Source organism: Schistocerca gregaria, chromosome 7, assembly GCF_023897955.1.
Source record: "Schistocerca gregaria isolate iqSchGreg1 chromosome 7, iqSchGreg1.2, whole genome shotgun sequence".
NCBI lineage: Eukaryota > Metazoa > Arthropoda > Insecta > Orthoptera > Acrididae > Schistocerca > Schistocerca gregaria.
The window spans coordinates 21,293,829-21,311,342 of record NC_064926.1 but is presented as its reverse complement, the minus strand read 5'-3'; positions in this window follow the sequence as shown (position 1 = coordinate 21,311,342).

Below are 17,514 nucleotides of genomic sequence, written 5' to 3'. Positions count from 1 at the left end.
AACATAGTCCTGCACTAGGCGCCTAGGCTGGCCTAAGGAGCCTTGGGACATAATGGAGAATATTGATGGGTTTAGTATGAATATCAGTGTGATGGATTTTAATAACATTTCTTCCCTGAAAATATTACAGTTATAAAATTAGAGACTGTTTTAAGTGTAAGACAGGTGGCTGGCTCCTATATAAACATTTGTTTAGATGATGCCTCTGGCTGGCTGTTCAGTGGCTCAATGACACATATGTTATTTTTTGCAGTGTGTGATGGGTGATTTAGCTTGTTTACCTGTGTGCGCTCTTGGTTATTTCCGCCTAGAACCACCTTCCTAGCTTTGCAGTTGCGCTGTGTTCCTTCTTGTGGGAGGTGCACATCTGTTAGAAAGTGGCTGTTGGTGCGAACGAGTGACTATCACCTCACAGCTTTGGCCCTCTCGTGGCGGTACAGCGCAGATGTTTCCACTTACAAATAAACAGCACAGTACGTGTGGGAGAGGCCCACCAGCATCTTGTTTCTTTTAAATGCAGTTGTAACTGTTGCTATCCTTTCCCAGTGGTGGTGGTGGTGGTGGTAGGGTGAATGCACAGAAAAACGCATCTGTTAATTGTTACACATGGAAGCGTATGATATTAGTGTAATTTGTTTATTCATCTGCATAGTGTAATTTATTGATGTCTCATGTGTATTCTGTGGTGGATATTTTCATATTGTCAGCCATACTGGGTCACAATTTTTACTAATTAATGTATGAGTATCTCGGAAAAATATTGGGCAGCCATTTTAGGTCATGAATGATAGTGCCGGCCGCGGTGGTCTAGCGGTTCTAGGCGCTACAGTCCGGAACCGCGCGACTGCTACGGTCGCAGGTTCGAATCCTGTCTTGGGCATGGATGTGTGTGATGTCCTTAGGTTAGTTAGGTTTAAGTAGTTCTAAGTTCTAGGGGACTGATGACCACAGCAGTCAAGTCCCATTTGATCCATAAATTATATTAATAAAGATAAGGGTGACATAACAACAGAGGCAACTATGAAATGGTTACAATGGCCATTTTGACTCATAAATTTAACTAACTAAGATTTGGTGGCTGTATGGTATCATAAATGATAGCCATTAAGGAAAGGGTGACATAGATATTGCCATAAATTATAGCGCTAAGATAATTAGATAAGAAAGGAAATCTGGCAGGCTGTGCTTTTATGCCGCAATTAAAAGGACTATGCCTGATCCCTCATTTTTTAATTTCTTACCCTTTACACATTACTGAATTGGCCTACAAGTAATGGTGGGGAGGGGGGGGGGGGGGTAGGAGATGTGTTGGGTGAAGGGATTCAGATCTGAAAACAATGTAGGCTGCACTCAGAGCAGCACTGTTCCTTTAGTGTCACATAGCACGTACGTATTTCGTACACACCAATATTTCTATATATTATGAGCACTGCTGAATTTAGATTAAACGCCGCCCATTGTCATTGCAGGTACGTGATATGGTCACTGGCCATCATCTCCCAACTCCTTAATTTTCTGTTCCATCACGTAACTGGAGTGATCCTTGTAAACAATGTCAGTAAGAGAAACAAGCACACCTACATGTTGATCCTAGCTTTTAATATCACTAAAAGTTGAAGAAACCACTTTTTACTGTGTCTGATCAGTAAGTGGATGTCATGACAGTGCGGCAGAAAATGATGCGTCACCGTATTGTCTGCGTGGGCACTCCAATCAGTCAGAAAATATCACAAAACTCAGCTGCGATTTGGGAATACCTAAAGTAAGATAGGTCGCGATTGTGGCTGATGTAACAACAGAATACGTCTATGAATTCAACAGTGGTTTGGAGCACACCGTTTAGCATACACTTGTGGACTGGGACCACACAGCAGGTGACTCTAAAGTCCTGCCATGTTGAGCCAATTACTACGTCCTTTACGATTGCAGTGGGCACGGAATAATGGAGATTAGTCCACGGGTCATTGGAAACTTTTCGGCTCGTCGGATGAATTGCGTTTCTTGTTACACGAGTTCGAAGTCATGGCCAGGTTCTCCATTATCTAGCTGAACAGCTACTCAAAAGGTGCACCGCACCTTGGAAGCAGAACAGCGGGTGAAGTTTAATGCTACTGAGGACATTCATATGGGTTTCCATACGACCTGTTGAAGGAATCGAAGGCACCATGGTAGCCGTGGACAACGTGAACATTATGCAGTCAGCAACGCCTATATAAGACAAGTGTCTGACGCAATTGTTAGATCGGTTACTGCTGTTGCAGTGGCAAGTTGTCCCGATGTAAATGAGTTTGAACGTAGTGTTATAGTCGGTGCACGAGTGATGGGACACGGCATCTCCCAGGTAGCGACGAAGTGAGGATTTTCCCGTACGACTATTGCACGAGTGTACCGTGAACATCAGGATTCCGGTAAAACATCAAATCTCCGACCTCGCTGCGGCCGAAAAAATCCTGCAAGAACGGAACGAAAGACGACTGAAGAGAATCGCTCAACGTGATAGAAGTGCAGCCCTTCCGAAAATTGCTGCAAGATTTCAATGCTGGGTCATCAGCAAGTGTCAGCGTGCGAACCAATCAACGAAACATCATCGATATGGGCTTTCGGAGCCGCAGCTCCACTTGCGTAGCCTCGATGACTGCACGACACAAAGCTTTAGCCTCGCATAGGCCCATCAACACGGACCGTGGACTGTTGACGACTGGAAACATGTTGCCTGGTCGGAAGAATCGAATTGTATTGAGCAGATGGCAGTGTACGGGTACGGAGACAATCTCAAGAATCCATGGATCCTGCATGTCAGCAGGGGACCGTTCAAACTGGTGGAGGCTCTATAATAGTGTGGAGCATGTGCAGTTGGAGTGATATGGAACCCCTGATACGTCTTCCTACGACCCTGCCAGTTGACACGGCATCCTGTCTGATCACCTGCATCCATTCATGTCCCTTATGCATTCAGACGGACTTAGGCAATTCCAGCAGGACAATGCGACACAAAATTTCTTCAGAGTAGTTCCAGGAACACTCTTCTCGGTTTAAACACTTCCGCTCGCCACCAAACTCCCCAGACATGAACCTTATTTAACATATCTGGGATGCCTTGTAACATGCTGTTCAGAAGAGATCTCCAACTCCTCGTAGTCTTACGGATTTATGGACAGCCCTGCAGGATTCATGGTGTCAATTCCCTCCAGCACTACTTCAGAAATTAGTCGAGTCCGTGCCAGGTTATGTTTTGGTACTTCTGCGGGCCTGCGGGGACTATATTAGGCAGGTGTACCAGTTTCTTTGGCTCTTCAGTCTACCACCTGTATTCATTTATGCTTGATATTCTCCCCACCAGTGATGGCAATTTCCAGTCGGATAGCTGTCCATGTCACAATGAGGATCGTATTTCAGTGGTTTGATGGGCATGATAGTGACTTATGTCTTGGTACCTGATCTGATTCCTATGGATCAAAGATGGACTGCTTTCAGCTGTCAGCCCCCACAAACCATCAGCCGGTAATTTACAGGAATTTTGTGGCCTGTGCTTACATATTTGGTACTGCGTATCTACAGAAATCTTCCAAGGAGTGATGGAGCCCATGTCACGCAGAATCTACAGTGTATTGAGTTCCACAGATGGATCAAGACGCTATTAAGCAGTGCATAATTTTGAAATTGTTCATAAGCGTTATGAAAATATTAATATTACAGTTAATGATATGAGGAAATACCAATTCACAACTGGTATTTGGAATGGAAACTACAAAGGCGACAGTGTATCCCAACCTCAAAGAGATTTATTAGCTGTACAACTGAAATCAATAGTTTGACATAATGGAAAAAGATACATCGGTAAGGTATTTGTGAATACTGGAGAGAAACGAGATTTTAGAGTACTAAATCCGCAGATGGAAAGGTTTAAAGAGTTTATGAAGAGGCAAAAGTAATTATTCAGACATTTTTGCAACTGCTGTTTTGCTAACTCATTTCCACAGGTGTGTACCATTTCTAACTTATCTTGGTTGGTGTATATTGTGAACTCTGATCATTACTTATGGTTATGAAATGCAGGTTAAAAGTTAAAAAAAAATTATAGAAAGGTAGGAAATGGAGAAGATGGACCTGGATAAATTGAAATTAGCACTCGTTGTTCAGAGTTTCAAAGACAGCGTTAGATAGCGATTGATAGAAGTAAAGGAAAGAAGTACAACAGTAGAAGAACAGATAGCTTAGAGGGATGAAATAGTGAAGGCAGAAGACGAATTGGCCAGAAGACAAAGACCAGTAGAACGCCTTGATACTGAATTTCACCATCTACAGAGCTGGAAAGTGACAATTGTGCTTTTTTAAAGGAGTGACTAGCATTTTGATGTTATTGTATCCAATTTAATTTGAGAACACCGTAGTTGTTGTAAATTATGCTGCAGGGAAATACTGCAACCAGCCAAAGTATTTTGGAAATGAATATATTGTACCGTTACTAATTCTCAGCCTGAGCCCATATTTAGACAGTTACATTGATTTCGTGGCAAGTTTTTCGTTTGTGTTCTAAAATATAACATAGTTTCTGAGCCTACATAGTTCACAAAAGGTTTTATATTTGTGTCCTAAAATACAACAAAGTTTTTGTGATGACAGAGTTTTACAAAAGCTTTTACATTCTTTATAAGCTCTGTACATTTTATTTACTTCATGAAAAGCTCTCCTTTACACGTTATTAGAGAGAGGTTTGATTTTTCTTTCGATCCACTCTGATAAAAGATGGCTGCAACAGCAACTGTTGAAATTTTTCACGATAAAGGATGACAGCCAAAAACAGTTGCAGATAAAAATTTATTAAAATTCTTGACCAAGGTTTCGGTGCATGTAAATATACCATCAACAGAAGTAAAAAATCCTGAACAGGAAGACACTTTCATTAGAAAAGCCTTAGCATCGGAAGTGATTTTTTTTTCTTTATTGTGATTTCATTCCCCTGCCCCATATGAGAAGGGGAGGGCTGTCAGTGGCACAATCCGCCGCTCTTCAGTTGAGTGACACTACAACTAAAACAAGAATAAAATGATACATACATAAGGAGATAAAAAAGGGGAACATAAGACAGAGTAAGGGGAGAAAATGGAGGTAAAATATACACTGACATGGAGACGTTCATGGGGGACAGTTAAAACAAGTCACCAGAAAGTTAAAAAACACAATTGGCGATTTTTAAAACACGGAGAAGACACTGAATGCGCAGGCACAGGTTAAAAGTCGGCCGCAGTAGTAAAAACACTCCAGAACAACACACGTAAAATGCACTTGGAGCACACACGACGAACAATAAAACTGCCAGGTGGGACCTGCCGAGGGAAAAGGTCAGAGAGTATGGAAAAGGAGGGGAGAGCAAGGGGCAGCTGGGGAAGCGGCGGGATGAAGAGAGGAGGGGCATCAGTGGGTTCACGAAGTTAGGAAAAACTAAACATCTTATGAAAGAGTAGCAAAAGAAAACTTTAATTAATATGAACCCTAGAGCACCTATACTTAGAAGTCAGTTTAAGGTACACAAAAGTCAACACCCAGTTCGTCCTATCGTTAACGGAATAAAGAGTCCACATCATAAATTAGCGAGATTCTTACACACTAAAATTAAAGAAGCCTTTGTTTTTGGAAACAATTATTCTGTTAAAAATAGTGCTGAGGTAATCAACAAGCTAAAATCGATAGAGATCACTTCTTCCTCTCGTTTGGTTTCTTTTGATGTCGTAAGTTTATACACTAATGTTCCAGTGGATATCACTCTTAAGATTATTGAAGATAACATTCGACAACATAGAACTATAAGTGAGCTACAGTTGTCGGAACTTATGTCACTACTGCAGGTTGCACTAGATTACAATTACTTTCAGTTTAATGGCAAAATGTATGAGCAACAATTCGGCTTAGCCATGGGGTGCCCGTTAGCTGGTATCTTAGCTGACATCTTTGTGAATGCGTTAGAAGAAAATTTCTTCAAAAACAATTCTGCGTTGGGTAATATGATTCCTTTCTATGCTCGTTATGTTGATAATATAATATTTCAAGGGAGTGACCAAGATCTACAACAACTGTTTCATGTTTTCAACAGTTTTCACGACAAAATGAAATTCCCAAAAGAGATACAAAACAATGAGAGAGAACTCCATTTTCTTGACTTGAATCTTAAGTTATCGGGTAACACTATTAGCTTCGACATTTTTCGTAAAGAAACTTTTTCTGATAATATTATTCCAGTAGATTCCTGTCATCCTCAAACTCACAAAATCGCCTTCTTTCATTCTGCAGTTCATCGTGCTGTGAGCACACTTTTAGCACAGAATTGTTTAGAAAAAGAAATATCTTTATTAAAATCAATGGCTACTAACAATGGATACGACCCTAAATTAATTGACCAAGTAGTTAAGAAAAAAAACAGCTGTCAAATGTTCAACTTTAGGAGATAACAGGGCGAAAAAGAATGAGGGTAATAACTTTATTTCTATTCCATTTTTGGGGAACGTTTCATATAAGATAAGAAGACTTTTACAGAAATAATACGGTTACAGAGTTGCCTTTTCCGTAAATAATAGCCTGAAACAAAGAGTAATTCATACTATTGGAGCACGGGAAGTACTCGGCACTAAGTCCGGTGTATACAAAATTACTTGTAACGACTGCCCAAACTATTACATTGGACAGACAGGTAGCCCCATTAAAGTTAGGTATAAAGAACACACGTAAAAATGGGGAAAAGGTACATAATTCCACGTTTGCCGAGCATCTGTGGCTCTTACAGCATACGCCACGTGAACTGGACGACGTAGAGTTGCTTCATAAAGCGAATAAATGTTACAAACTGGACTTGCTCGAAGAATTAGAGATTTTCAAGCATCTGTCTCTAAATTATGGTTTTGTTCTCAATGAATAGGTGCAGCTTAGAAACAAAAAAAATTTAGACAATTTCAAACCCCTCCTTGCCATAATGTAAGAAAGTCTGGCTGACTAGAAGTTAGTTTTCTTGCTTGGTGATGCCGGTGAAATGCGCTTTTCCTGTCTTGTTGGGATTTTACGTATTTTTGATGTTTGTTGTTTGTGCTTTTCGATGTGTATGTGCGGTTAGTTGACTAGAACTTTTTTATTCACAACGACAGATGTTTTCGAATTATTATATTATTTTGGTTGTTTTCGCGTGCGTTACGCGAGATTCTCGCGCATTACACCAGTGCCCTCTCTCGTTAGATGTTCCATAGCGCAAGCTTCATCTGTTTGACACTAGGACACAGGTAAATTGGTTCTATATTTTCTATTTTACATAAATGTTTTTAAATGGTCTGATATGTTTTCTTATTAAGACAAAGTTTGAATTAACACAACTTTTAATAATTTTTGATGCGCTTATGAATGTATTCATGGATTTTAATAGGCGCGAGTGTCTGGCACATACAAGTGCCCTCTTTCGGCGAAACCATCTGCCCTAGTGCTTTCACACTCTTGTCTCGATAGTTCATAGGCGAAGTAATGGTGCTAAACTGTTCGCATTGACCCTGTGCCCATATGTTGTACAAATAGAGAAATGGTTCAAATGGCTCTGAGCACTATGGGACTTAACATCTATGGTCACCAGTCCCGTAGAACTTAGAGCTACTTAAACCTCACTAACCTAAGGACAACACACAACACCCAGCCATCACGAGGCAGAGAAAATCCCTCACCCCGCCGGGAATCGAACCCGGGCGCGGGAAGCGAGAACGCTACCGCACGACCACAAGATGCGGGCAAATAGAGAAGATGTCTTAATTATTGACGACGCCTTTGGCACAATTGTTTTATTAATCTCCATTGCATGATGTAATTTTGGTAAGTAACTAAAGATTTTGTGCTTGTATTACTCTGGTAATTACACTGTTACTTTAGCTTTTGTGTTTCTCACTTCCGATGCTAAGGCTTTTCTAATGAAAGTGTCTTCGTGTTCAGGATTTTTTACTTCTGATGAAGGTATATTTATATGTACCGAAACCTTGGTCAAGAATTTTAATAAATTTTTATCCTGCAACTGTTTTTGGCTGTCATCCTTTATCGTGAAAAGAATTAAACTAAATTCGAGCTGGAGTATACATTTGTTTACATTGGCTGATGATTTCATGTGATAATAGAAGATGGCTTATACATTGTTTTACGTTGGCTGCTGATCTGATGTGCTGTGGATGCAGATATGACATACTTCTGGAGTTCCTGCAGAGGTCCTCATAATAGTGCCGGTAATTTTGTAAGGTCATACACTTAATTATTTAGCTTTGAGAGCTTCTGGTAATGGCGAATGAAGAATATGCTTTCGGCCAATTAATTATTATTTCTATCATTTTAAATTATTGAAGCTCGTGAAGTTTTGGAAGTTTTTTAGTTTTTTAAATTATAGTTGATCATTCAGCATGCATTCAGGTCAACTGTTAATGTGGTTATATATTTGCCTGTTCTAACAAATTCATCTATACCCTTTTTTGTGCAGTATGTAATATCTTTAAGTTCTCTTCTATTTTCGTGTTAGGGCAAGTGAGCAGCGAAAATTTGGTTTATTATGTTGTTGAGCTTGGCAGCAACCACGTGTTCACGGTATCGTAAGTTTAAACCTTAACTTTGGCACATCAGACCAGCAACCGGTGTAAAACAATGGGTGCACATGTTGTATTTCGTTTAGCTCGTGAATCAGCATGGATCGAAAAACAAAATGGAACATCTCTCTTTTGAATATGTCGACGAGACCTTTCCATGACGTCTCTGTTTTATTTTAGGACTGAAATATAAAATTTGCCAAAAAAATCATCTCTACCGTCTCAAGGTTGGCTCAGGCGCAAAACTAGTAACGGTACATTAAAATCATTTCTAAAAAACTTGTGGCTGACTGCAGTGTTTCCTACAGTATAATTTACTAGCATTTTGCTTGACGAGCTTCAATTTACGTGAACTGTTTCAGTACTTTATTTACTTTCCGACCAGCCCTCGTCCCAGGTTGCGGGACGGCGAGGGCGACGCTGACGTCGACGGCGCTCGGCGTTATCTGCGAGGCGCTGCGGCGCTGCGGCGCTGGCCGGGCGGGCGCAGGAATCCGGGCGCGGTATCTGCCCGCCGCGCCGGCCGGTAAGTGCTTCATTAAGGCGAGGCCTAATGCGCCGCTGTCGAACCGGCGCATATCCCGCTTATCGCGCGGCCCGCTCGCCGTTTTAATTACGACCGCCAGCGCCAGCGGCTGCGGCTGCGGCTGCGGAGCCGACCGCGTGCAGCCCGCAGCCCGCGGCACCTGCGCCAGCGCTCGCCCCTCACTGTCACGCTTGTCCTGCTCGAGCGCTCGCGTCTCGACGAGACGTGTTGCCCCTGAAGACCTGCACACGCTGGGAACTTTCGCGGTGAAAGCTTCAGGACGATATCCCACCTCTCCCAGCTCAGCTGTGGACAGGGAGGGGAAGCGTAACACTCGCTGTGTGGTGCCCGACATTCCTCGAGCTAACCATGCTTCCTTCTATTACAATTTAAGGGACCCGCAAGGGCACGGAACGGTTAATGATACGTTTCCCATAAATAATAAATTTCGCGATTTCCTCACCAACCGTTATCGAGCGGAACGGCGAAACATTTTGTCATTTCAGTCAAGAAGTAGCCTACAACCAGTCACACTATTTTTGAACAATTATTTGTACTTCCTTGACTACATTGATGGAAAAATGAGTTGAGCGACATACACAACAATCGGTGGGCGTGTTCTACATTATAAGGAGATGTCTACTTAGATTCCGCACCAGTCGCATAAGAGTGGCGCTTGCAGTACCACTGTGATATTTTTTTCTTTATTGTTATTTTCAAACCTGTTTACAGGCAGGCCTGCAGCAGCATACTACGCCGCTCTTCAGGCCTCAGAGAAACACACAAGATACAAATGAAGACAATGTGACAAAAATACAATGGACATATAAATTTTTTAAAATACATGGAGCCGTTCACGGGCGTAGAGTCCAAGATAAAAGTTGTTCAGACACTTGGACACATACATAGACGAAAATTGTCACACGTGAACGTAGGTGCACAAAACGAATAACACTGAACCACTTAAACACAAACAACGGCACACACAGAAACACGAGGCGTTGAGCTCCGGCGCACGAATGTTCACTAACCGTGTACTAGTCCGGGGACCTGCCAAGAGAGGAGGAGGGGTGGAAGAGGGAGAAGAAGAAGGGGGGAGAGCCTGGGGGAGGAGGGGTGGAGGAAAGGGACGGGGGAAAAGGAAAGAGAAGGGAAGGAGGGTGCCAAGAGGAGAGGACACAGGAAGTGGGGGCAGGGAGGATCAAAGTTGATAGAAGGGGTAGATGGAGGGGAGGAGGACATCATCAGGGAGAGGGAGCTGGTGGAAGCCACCTTGGGAGAGGGTAAGGAGGGTGGAGAGATGGAGACCGGGTGGGACGTGGGAATACAGGTGCAGCAGCAGGTGAGGATGGGAGAGGACGGGCGAGACAAGCGGGTGAGGAGGGTCGAGTTTGCAGGAGGTGTACAGGATCTGTATCCTTTCAACGAAAAGGAGGAGTTGGGGGAAAGGAATGAGATTGTACAGGATCCGCTTGGGGGAGGGGATACGGATGCGATAGTCGAGGCGGAGATCATGGCGTTCAAGAATATGAAGGGATTTATAAAAGGTAGGGGGGGGGGGGCAGAGATGCAAGCCGGATGGGCGTAGCAAAGGTTAGGGCGGATGAGGGATTTATAGGTGACGAGGATGGTAAAGGGGTCCAGACCCGACGTACGGCCCGAAAGGAGCTTAAGGAGATGGAGTTGGGACTGTGCCTTGGCTTGGATTGTCCGGAGATGGGAGGGGGGGGGGGGTCCAGGAGAGGCGACGGTTGAGGGTGACGCCAAGGTACTTGAGTGTGGGAGTGAGGTCGATAGGACGGCCATAGACGGTGAGGCGGAAGGAAGGGGTGGTTTTGCCTACAATGATCGACTGGGTTTTGGAGGGATTGACCTTGAGCAACCATTGGTTGCATCAAGCGGTGAACCGGTCAAAATGGGATTGGAGATGGTGTTGGGAGCGCTCCAGGGTGGGGCAAGGACAAGGAAGGCGGTGTCATCGGCAAACTGGAGATGGTGGACGGGGGGTGACGGCGGCGGCATGTTCGCCGTATACAAAAGGTACAGAAGGGGGAGAGGATGGAGCCTTGGGGCTCACTGGCGGAGGGAAAAAAGGTGTAGGAATCCGTGTTACGGATGGTGACATAGGAAGGACGGTGGGAGAGAAAGGAGCCGATCAGACGGACATAGTTAATGGGAAGGGCGAAGGAGGTTGAAGAGGAGACCGGAATGCCATACGCGGTCATAAGCTCGTTCAAGGTCCAGGGAGAGGAAGATAGCGGAGTGACGGGAAAAGCTGGTCGGAAAGGAGATGAGTGAGGTGAAGGAGAAGGTTGTTGGAAGAGAAGGACGGCCGAAAGCCACACTGGGTAACGTGAAGAAGGTGGTGCTGGTGGAGATGCTGGTGGATGCGTCGGGTGAGGATAGATACCAGGACCTTGCTGAAGACCGAGGTAAGGCTGATGGGACGGTAGGAAGAGACCGTGGACGGCGGTTTGCCAGGTTTAAGGAACAGCAGGATATGGGAGGTTTTCCACAGGTCGGGGTAGTAACCGGTGGACAGGACTACATTGTAGAGCCTGGCCAAGGTGGAGAGGAAAGAGACAGGAGCTTCACGAAGGTGACGGTAGGTGACACGATCGTGACCAGGAGCGGTGTTGCGTTTTGTGTGGAGTGTAGCAATGAGATCCTGTGTAGAGATTGGGGCATTGAGTTCCGTGAGTGCAATGTTGTCCAAGTACTGGAAACCAGGTGCGAGGGGAGGGACAGAGGTGTCAGTTCGATCGCGGACATCTGGGAAGAGGGAGTAATCGAACTGGGGATCATCGGGGATGGAAAAGACATCGGACAGGTAGGAGGCAAAGTGATTGGCCTTACTAAGGGTGTCAGGGAAGGAGTGATCATCATGGAGAAGTGGATAGTAGGGGGAGGGTATAGTCCCGGTAAGGCGACGGAAGGCTGACCGACGAGTTGATAGGTAGGTTAGCATATAAGTGGGTGCATGTTTGCCGCCAGTCCCGGCGTTTCTTGGCCGCAAGCAAATTATGAATGTGTCGCTGGAGTTGCCGGTGGCGTCGTAGTGTGTCCGGGTCACGTGTGTGGAGGAAGGCACGGTAGAGACGGCGGGATTCATGGAGGAGGAGGACGGCCTGTGGGGGTAAGATAGGACGGTGGGGGTGGATAGCGACAGTAGGGACGTGGGCCTCCACAGTCTCAGACAAGGTCTGCTGGAGAAAGGAGGCAGCATGGGTTACATCGTCAGGGTGGCGGTAGGTGAAGGGGTGGCTATCGACCTGGTTCAAATGGCTCTGAGCACTATGGGGCTTAACTACTGTGGTCATCAGTCTCCTAGAACATAGAACTACTTAAACCTAACTAACCTAATGACATCACACAACACCCAGCCATCACGAGGCTTCAGGACATCCACCGTTATGCAGCCAAGAAGGTTGGTGGAGGAAAGGACAACATCAGGAGTGGAGTTGGATTCGGGATGGGTGTGCTGGGGGATGGGGATAAGGTCGCCTTGAAGGGAGGAGAGGAACCAGTGCCACCGCCATAACTGGACGTCGGAATGACTGTGGATGTTGAGGTCGGCGGCGATCACGTAGGAGGAGAAGGTACGGTCAATGTGAGAATTCGAAGGGAATAGGGGCGTTAGGGCGGACATAGATGGTGGCGCAGCTAACAGCAAGGCTGGGGAAGAAGAGACTACGGATCAGGTGTCCGGTGGGGTCGGGAAGGAGAGGTTGGAGCCAAACAGGGATCTGGCAGTCGTGACCAATGGCAACTCCACCACGCGCAATCGGGAGGGGATTATCAGAACGGTGAAGGAGATATGGTGAAGTGTGGATGGTGTGGTGGGGTTGGAGGAAGATTTCATTGAGGAGAAGGCGTCCACGCGGTGGGTGGCAAGGGTGTGCAGGAAGAGGTTCTTGTTGGCGGGAAGGGAGCAGATGTTGTTGAAAAGGATATGGTGCTGTCGCGTCATGACAGAGATTTAGACAAGGGTGTCAAGACGGGAGAAGGTGAAATGGACCAGGTTGTTGGAGTAGGTGGCGTACATTTTCAGGTGGAAAATGGAACGGACAACGAGGGATACCTGTTGGAGGGTGTGGGGGCGGTGAAAGGGATGAACATTCTGAAGGACGATGGTAAGGAATCTGATGATGTCCTCAGCGTTAGGGGGTGGACAAAGGGAACTGCCGAGAGGGGTGGGGGCGTCCAGAAGGCGGACAGGAACGGTGAGCTCAGGAGTGGTAGGAGGGGGTCGGGCTTTACATTTCTGGGAGTAAGTGGGGTGAGGGAGATTGCAGGTATTACAGGAGAGGGACTGGAGAATGGGGCACTGCCTGAGAAAGTGGGCTTGCCTACAGTGCGGGCAGGTGGGGACCTCGCAGCACTCTGATGTAGGGTGCGCATTATACCACAAGCATCTCTGGCAGCAGAGGGATTGAGGAGGGGAACAGGAAGGGGCAACTTGGTAGCGGCAGTAAAAGAGAAGGGCACCCTCCTTCAGGAGACAGTCGATGGAGGGTTCTTGTTCAGAAAAGACCCGCATAAGGCGGGTGGGGCCGGCGGAGGTATGGATGCGGCGAACCACATGCACCTCCAGATGGGGATGTGCCTTGAGCTCTGCCAACACCTCATCCTCCGTGATCGCCAGACTAAGCAGAGTGATCATGGCGGTGAGGGTTGGCGGGCGACGCAGGGGGTTGGGGTTGGCGGGAGGGAGACAGGGAATAAGCAGGGGTGAGGGAAGCATTAGGGCGAAAGTGGGTGACAGGGATGCGGGGAAGGAGGTCCGTGTGAAGGGTAGGGCTGGGGGAGGAGATGAGCACCGAATCACGGCGAGGAGTGAGGAGGGAGATGGGGGCACCAGGAAAATGCTGGCGAAGGAAGAGGGTGAGGTTCTGGCCTTCAAGAAAGGAGGGATCAGGACGGGAGAGGAGGTAGCACTAGGAGGATGGGGTGGAGGAGGAGGAGGAGGAGGAGGAGGAGGAGGAGGAGGAGGAGGAGGAGGATGGGGCAGGTGGGGAGACATCGATGGCATCATGGGTTGGGGAAGGGGACGAGGCGGGGCGTTTTTGGGAGTAGAGGAGGCAGGGGTACCACTGGGGCGCTTGACGGCGGCGGAGGAGGTGTGGGGGATGGGAATGACTGGAATGTGGCAGGTAGTGAGAGGTCCCAGTGCTGGAGTGGGAGCCGGAGATGGTGAGGGCGATGGCGAAGGCGACGATGAAGATGATGACGACGAGGACGAAGGGGAGAGTTGAGTGTGAGCTGTAGCTCTCTGTGCAACCACCCCCTGTGGGGTCCACAGAAATGGAAGGACCAGGGGAAGGGAGGGGAGGGAAGGGACCGTAGGAGGCCAGGGAGGGAGGAGCCGAGGATGGGGCGACAAATAGGGAGGGAGATGGGAGAGTGAGGAGTGGGGGGATGGACTGAGGGGGGAATGATGCGGCACATCATGTGATAGTGGTGACAGCAGCTGAGTGGGAGGTGCAGACGATGGCAGTGGTGGTGGCTGTAGAGGAGCTGGTGGGGTTTGACATTATGATGACAGGAAAAACACATAACAAGACAAGGAAGAAAACGAGAGACGGGCAGGGCGACGAGAGACACAGAGTAGAAGGTGACAGAGAAGGACGAAGGAGACTAGGGGCCGAAGCCCTACTCTGCTGTCGCCGGCGGTGGGGGCGACCCGGCTGGCTGGCCAGTGGGGACGCCTCCGCTGCTGCTGCTGCTGCTGCTGCTGTAGGCAGCTAGGACCACTGCTGGCTGCTTGCTTCGACCAGGGCTGGCGGGGACCGGTGCCGGCGGGGACCGGCGCTGGCGGGGACCGCTGCTGGCTGTTGGCTGCTCGCTGCTCGCTGCTGGCTGGACTGCTGCACATCGACGGGCTGGCTGGCTGGAACCACCGTAAGTTGAGGTTTCCATGACAAGCGAAAGCCGCACAACGGTCGCCACAAACTATGGCGCCACTGTGATGATGCAAATGAGGTTTGCTTTGGAAACACGCTCTTATGGTCGTGAGCGTTACTTACCTTTGAGGTTGGACGTCGTGAGTTGATGTTAGTCAAGACTGCTGTTAACAATAACATACCCTGTTATTGTTACGACTTTCTGTTGTTGTTGTTGTGGTCTTCAGTCCTGAGACTGGTTCGATGCAGCTCTCCATGCTACTCTATCCTGTGCAAGCTTCTTCATCTCCCAGTACCTACTGCAACCTATATCCTTCAGAATCTGCTTAGTGTAGTCATGTCTTGGTCTCCCTCTACGATTTCCACCCTCCACGCTGCCCTCCAATACTAAATTGGTGTCCCTTGATGCCTAAGAAAATGTTCTACCAACCAATCGCTTCTTCTGGTCAAGTTGTGCCACAAACTTCTCTTCTCCCCAATCCGATTCAATACTTCCTCATTAGTTACGTGATCTACCCATCTAATCTTCAACATTCTTCTGTAGCACCACATTTCGAAAGCTTCTATTCTCTTCTTGTCCAAACTATTTATCGTCCCTGTTTCACTTCCATACATGGCTACACTCCATACAAATACTTTCAGAAATGACTGAGTTCCTCGATGTTAACAAATTTCTCTTCTTCAGAAACGCTTTCCTTGCCATTGCACTCTACATTTTATATCCTCTCTACTTCAACTACCATCAGTTATTTTGCTCCCCAAATAACAAAACTCCTTTACTACTTTAAGTGTCTCATTTCCTAATCTAATTCTCTCTGCATCACCCAACTTAATTCGACTACATTCCATTATACTCGTTTTGCTTTTGTTGATGTTCATCTTATATCCTCCTTTCTAGACATTAACCATTCCGTTTAACTGCTCTTCTAAGTCCTTTGCTGTCTCTGACAGAATTACGATGTCATCGGCGAACCTCAAAGTTTTTATTTCTTCTCCCTGGATTTTAATGCCTACTCTGAATTTTTCTTTTGTTCCCTTCACTGCTTGCTCAATATACAGATTGAATAACATCGGGGAGAGACTACAACCTTGTCTCACTCCCTTCCCAACCACTGCCTCCCTTTCATGTTCCTCGACTCTTATAACTGCCATCTGCTTTCTATACAAATTGTAAATAGCCTTTCGCTCCCTGTATTTTACCTCTGCCACCTACAGAATTTGAAAGAGAATATTCCACTCAACATTGTCAAAAGCTTCCTCTAAGTCTACAAACGCTAGAAATGTAAGTTTGCCCTTCCTTAATCTAGCTTCTGAGATAAGTCGTAGGGTCAGTATTGCGTCACGTGTTCCAACATTTATACAGAATCCAAACTGATCTTCCCCGAGGTCGGCTTCTACTAGTTTTTCCATTCGTCTGTAAAGAATTCGCGTTAGTATTTTGCAGCTGTGACTTATTAAACTGATATTACGGTAATTTTCACATCTGTCAGCACGTGCTTTCTTTGGGATTGGAATTATTATATTCTTCTCGAAGTCTGAGGGTATTTCGCCTGTCTCATACATCTTGCTTACCAGATGGTAGAATTTTGTCAGGACTGGCTCTCCCAAGGCCGTCAGTAATTCCAATGGAATGTTGTCTACTCCGGGGGCCTTGTTTCGACTCAGGTCTTTGAGTGCTCTGTCAAACTCTTCACACTGTATCGTGTCTCCCATTTCATCTTCATCTACATCCTCTCTCATTTCCATAATATTGTGCTCAAGTATATCGCCCTTGTATAGACACTCTATATACTCCTTCCACCTTTCTGCTTTCCCTTCTTTGCTTAGAACTGTCTTTCCATCTAAGCTCTTGATGTTCATACAAGTGGTTCTCTTATCTCCAAAGGTCTCTTTAATTTTCCTTGAACTTCCTGTCGATCTCATACGTCTGTATACCTTTTTGCCTGCTTCATTTACTGAATTTTTATATTTTCTCCTTTCATCAATTAAATTAAATATTTCTTCTGTTACCCACGGATTTCTACTAGGCCTCGTCTTTTTATCTACTTGATCCTCTGCTGCCTTCACTACTTCATCCCTCAAAGCTACCCATTCTTCTTCTACTGTATTTCTTTCCCCCATTCCTGTCAATTGCTCCCTTATGCTCTCCCTGAAACTCTGTACAACGTCTGGTTCTTTTAGTTTATCCAGGTCCTATCTCCTTAAATTCCCACGTTTTTGTAGTTTCTTCAGTTTTATCTACTGGTCATAACCAATAGTTGTGCTCAGAGTCCACATCTGCCCCTGGAAATGTCTTACAATTTAAAACCTGGTTCCTAAATCTCTGTCTTAGCATTATATATTCTATTTGAAACCTGTCAGTATCTCCATGGTTCTTCCATGTATACAGCCTTCTTTTATGATTCTTGAACCAAGTGTTAGCTCTGTGCAAAATTCTACCAGGCGGCTTCTTTTTTCATTTCGTACCCCCAATCCATATTCACCTACTACATTT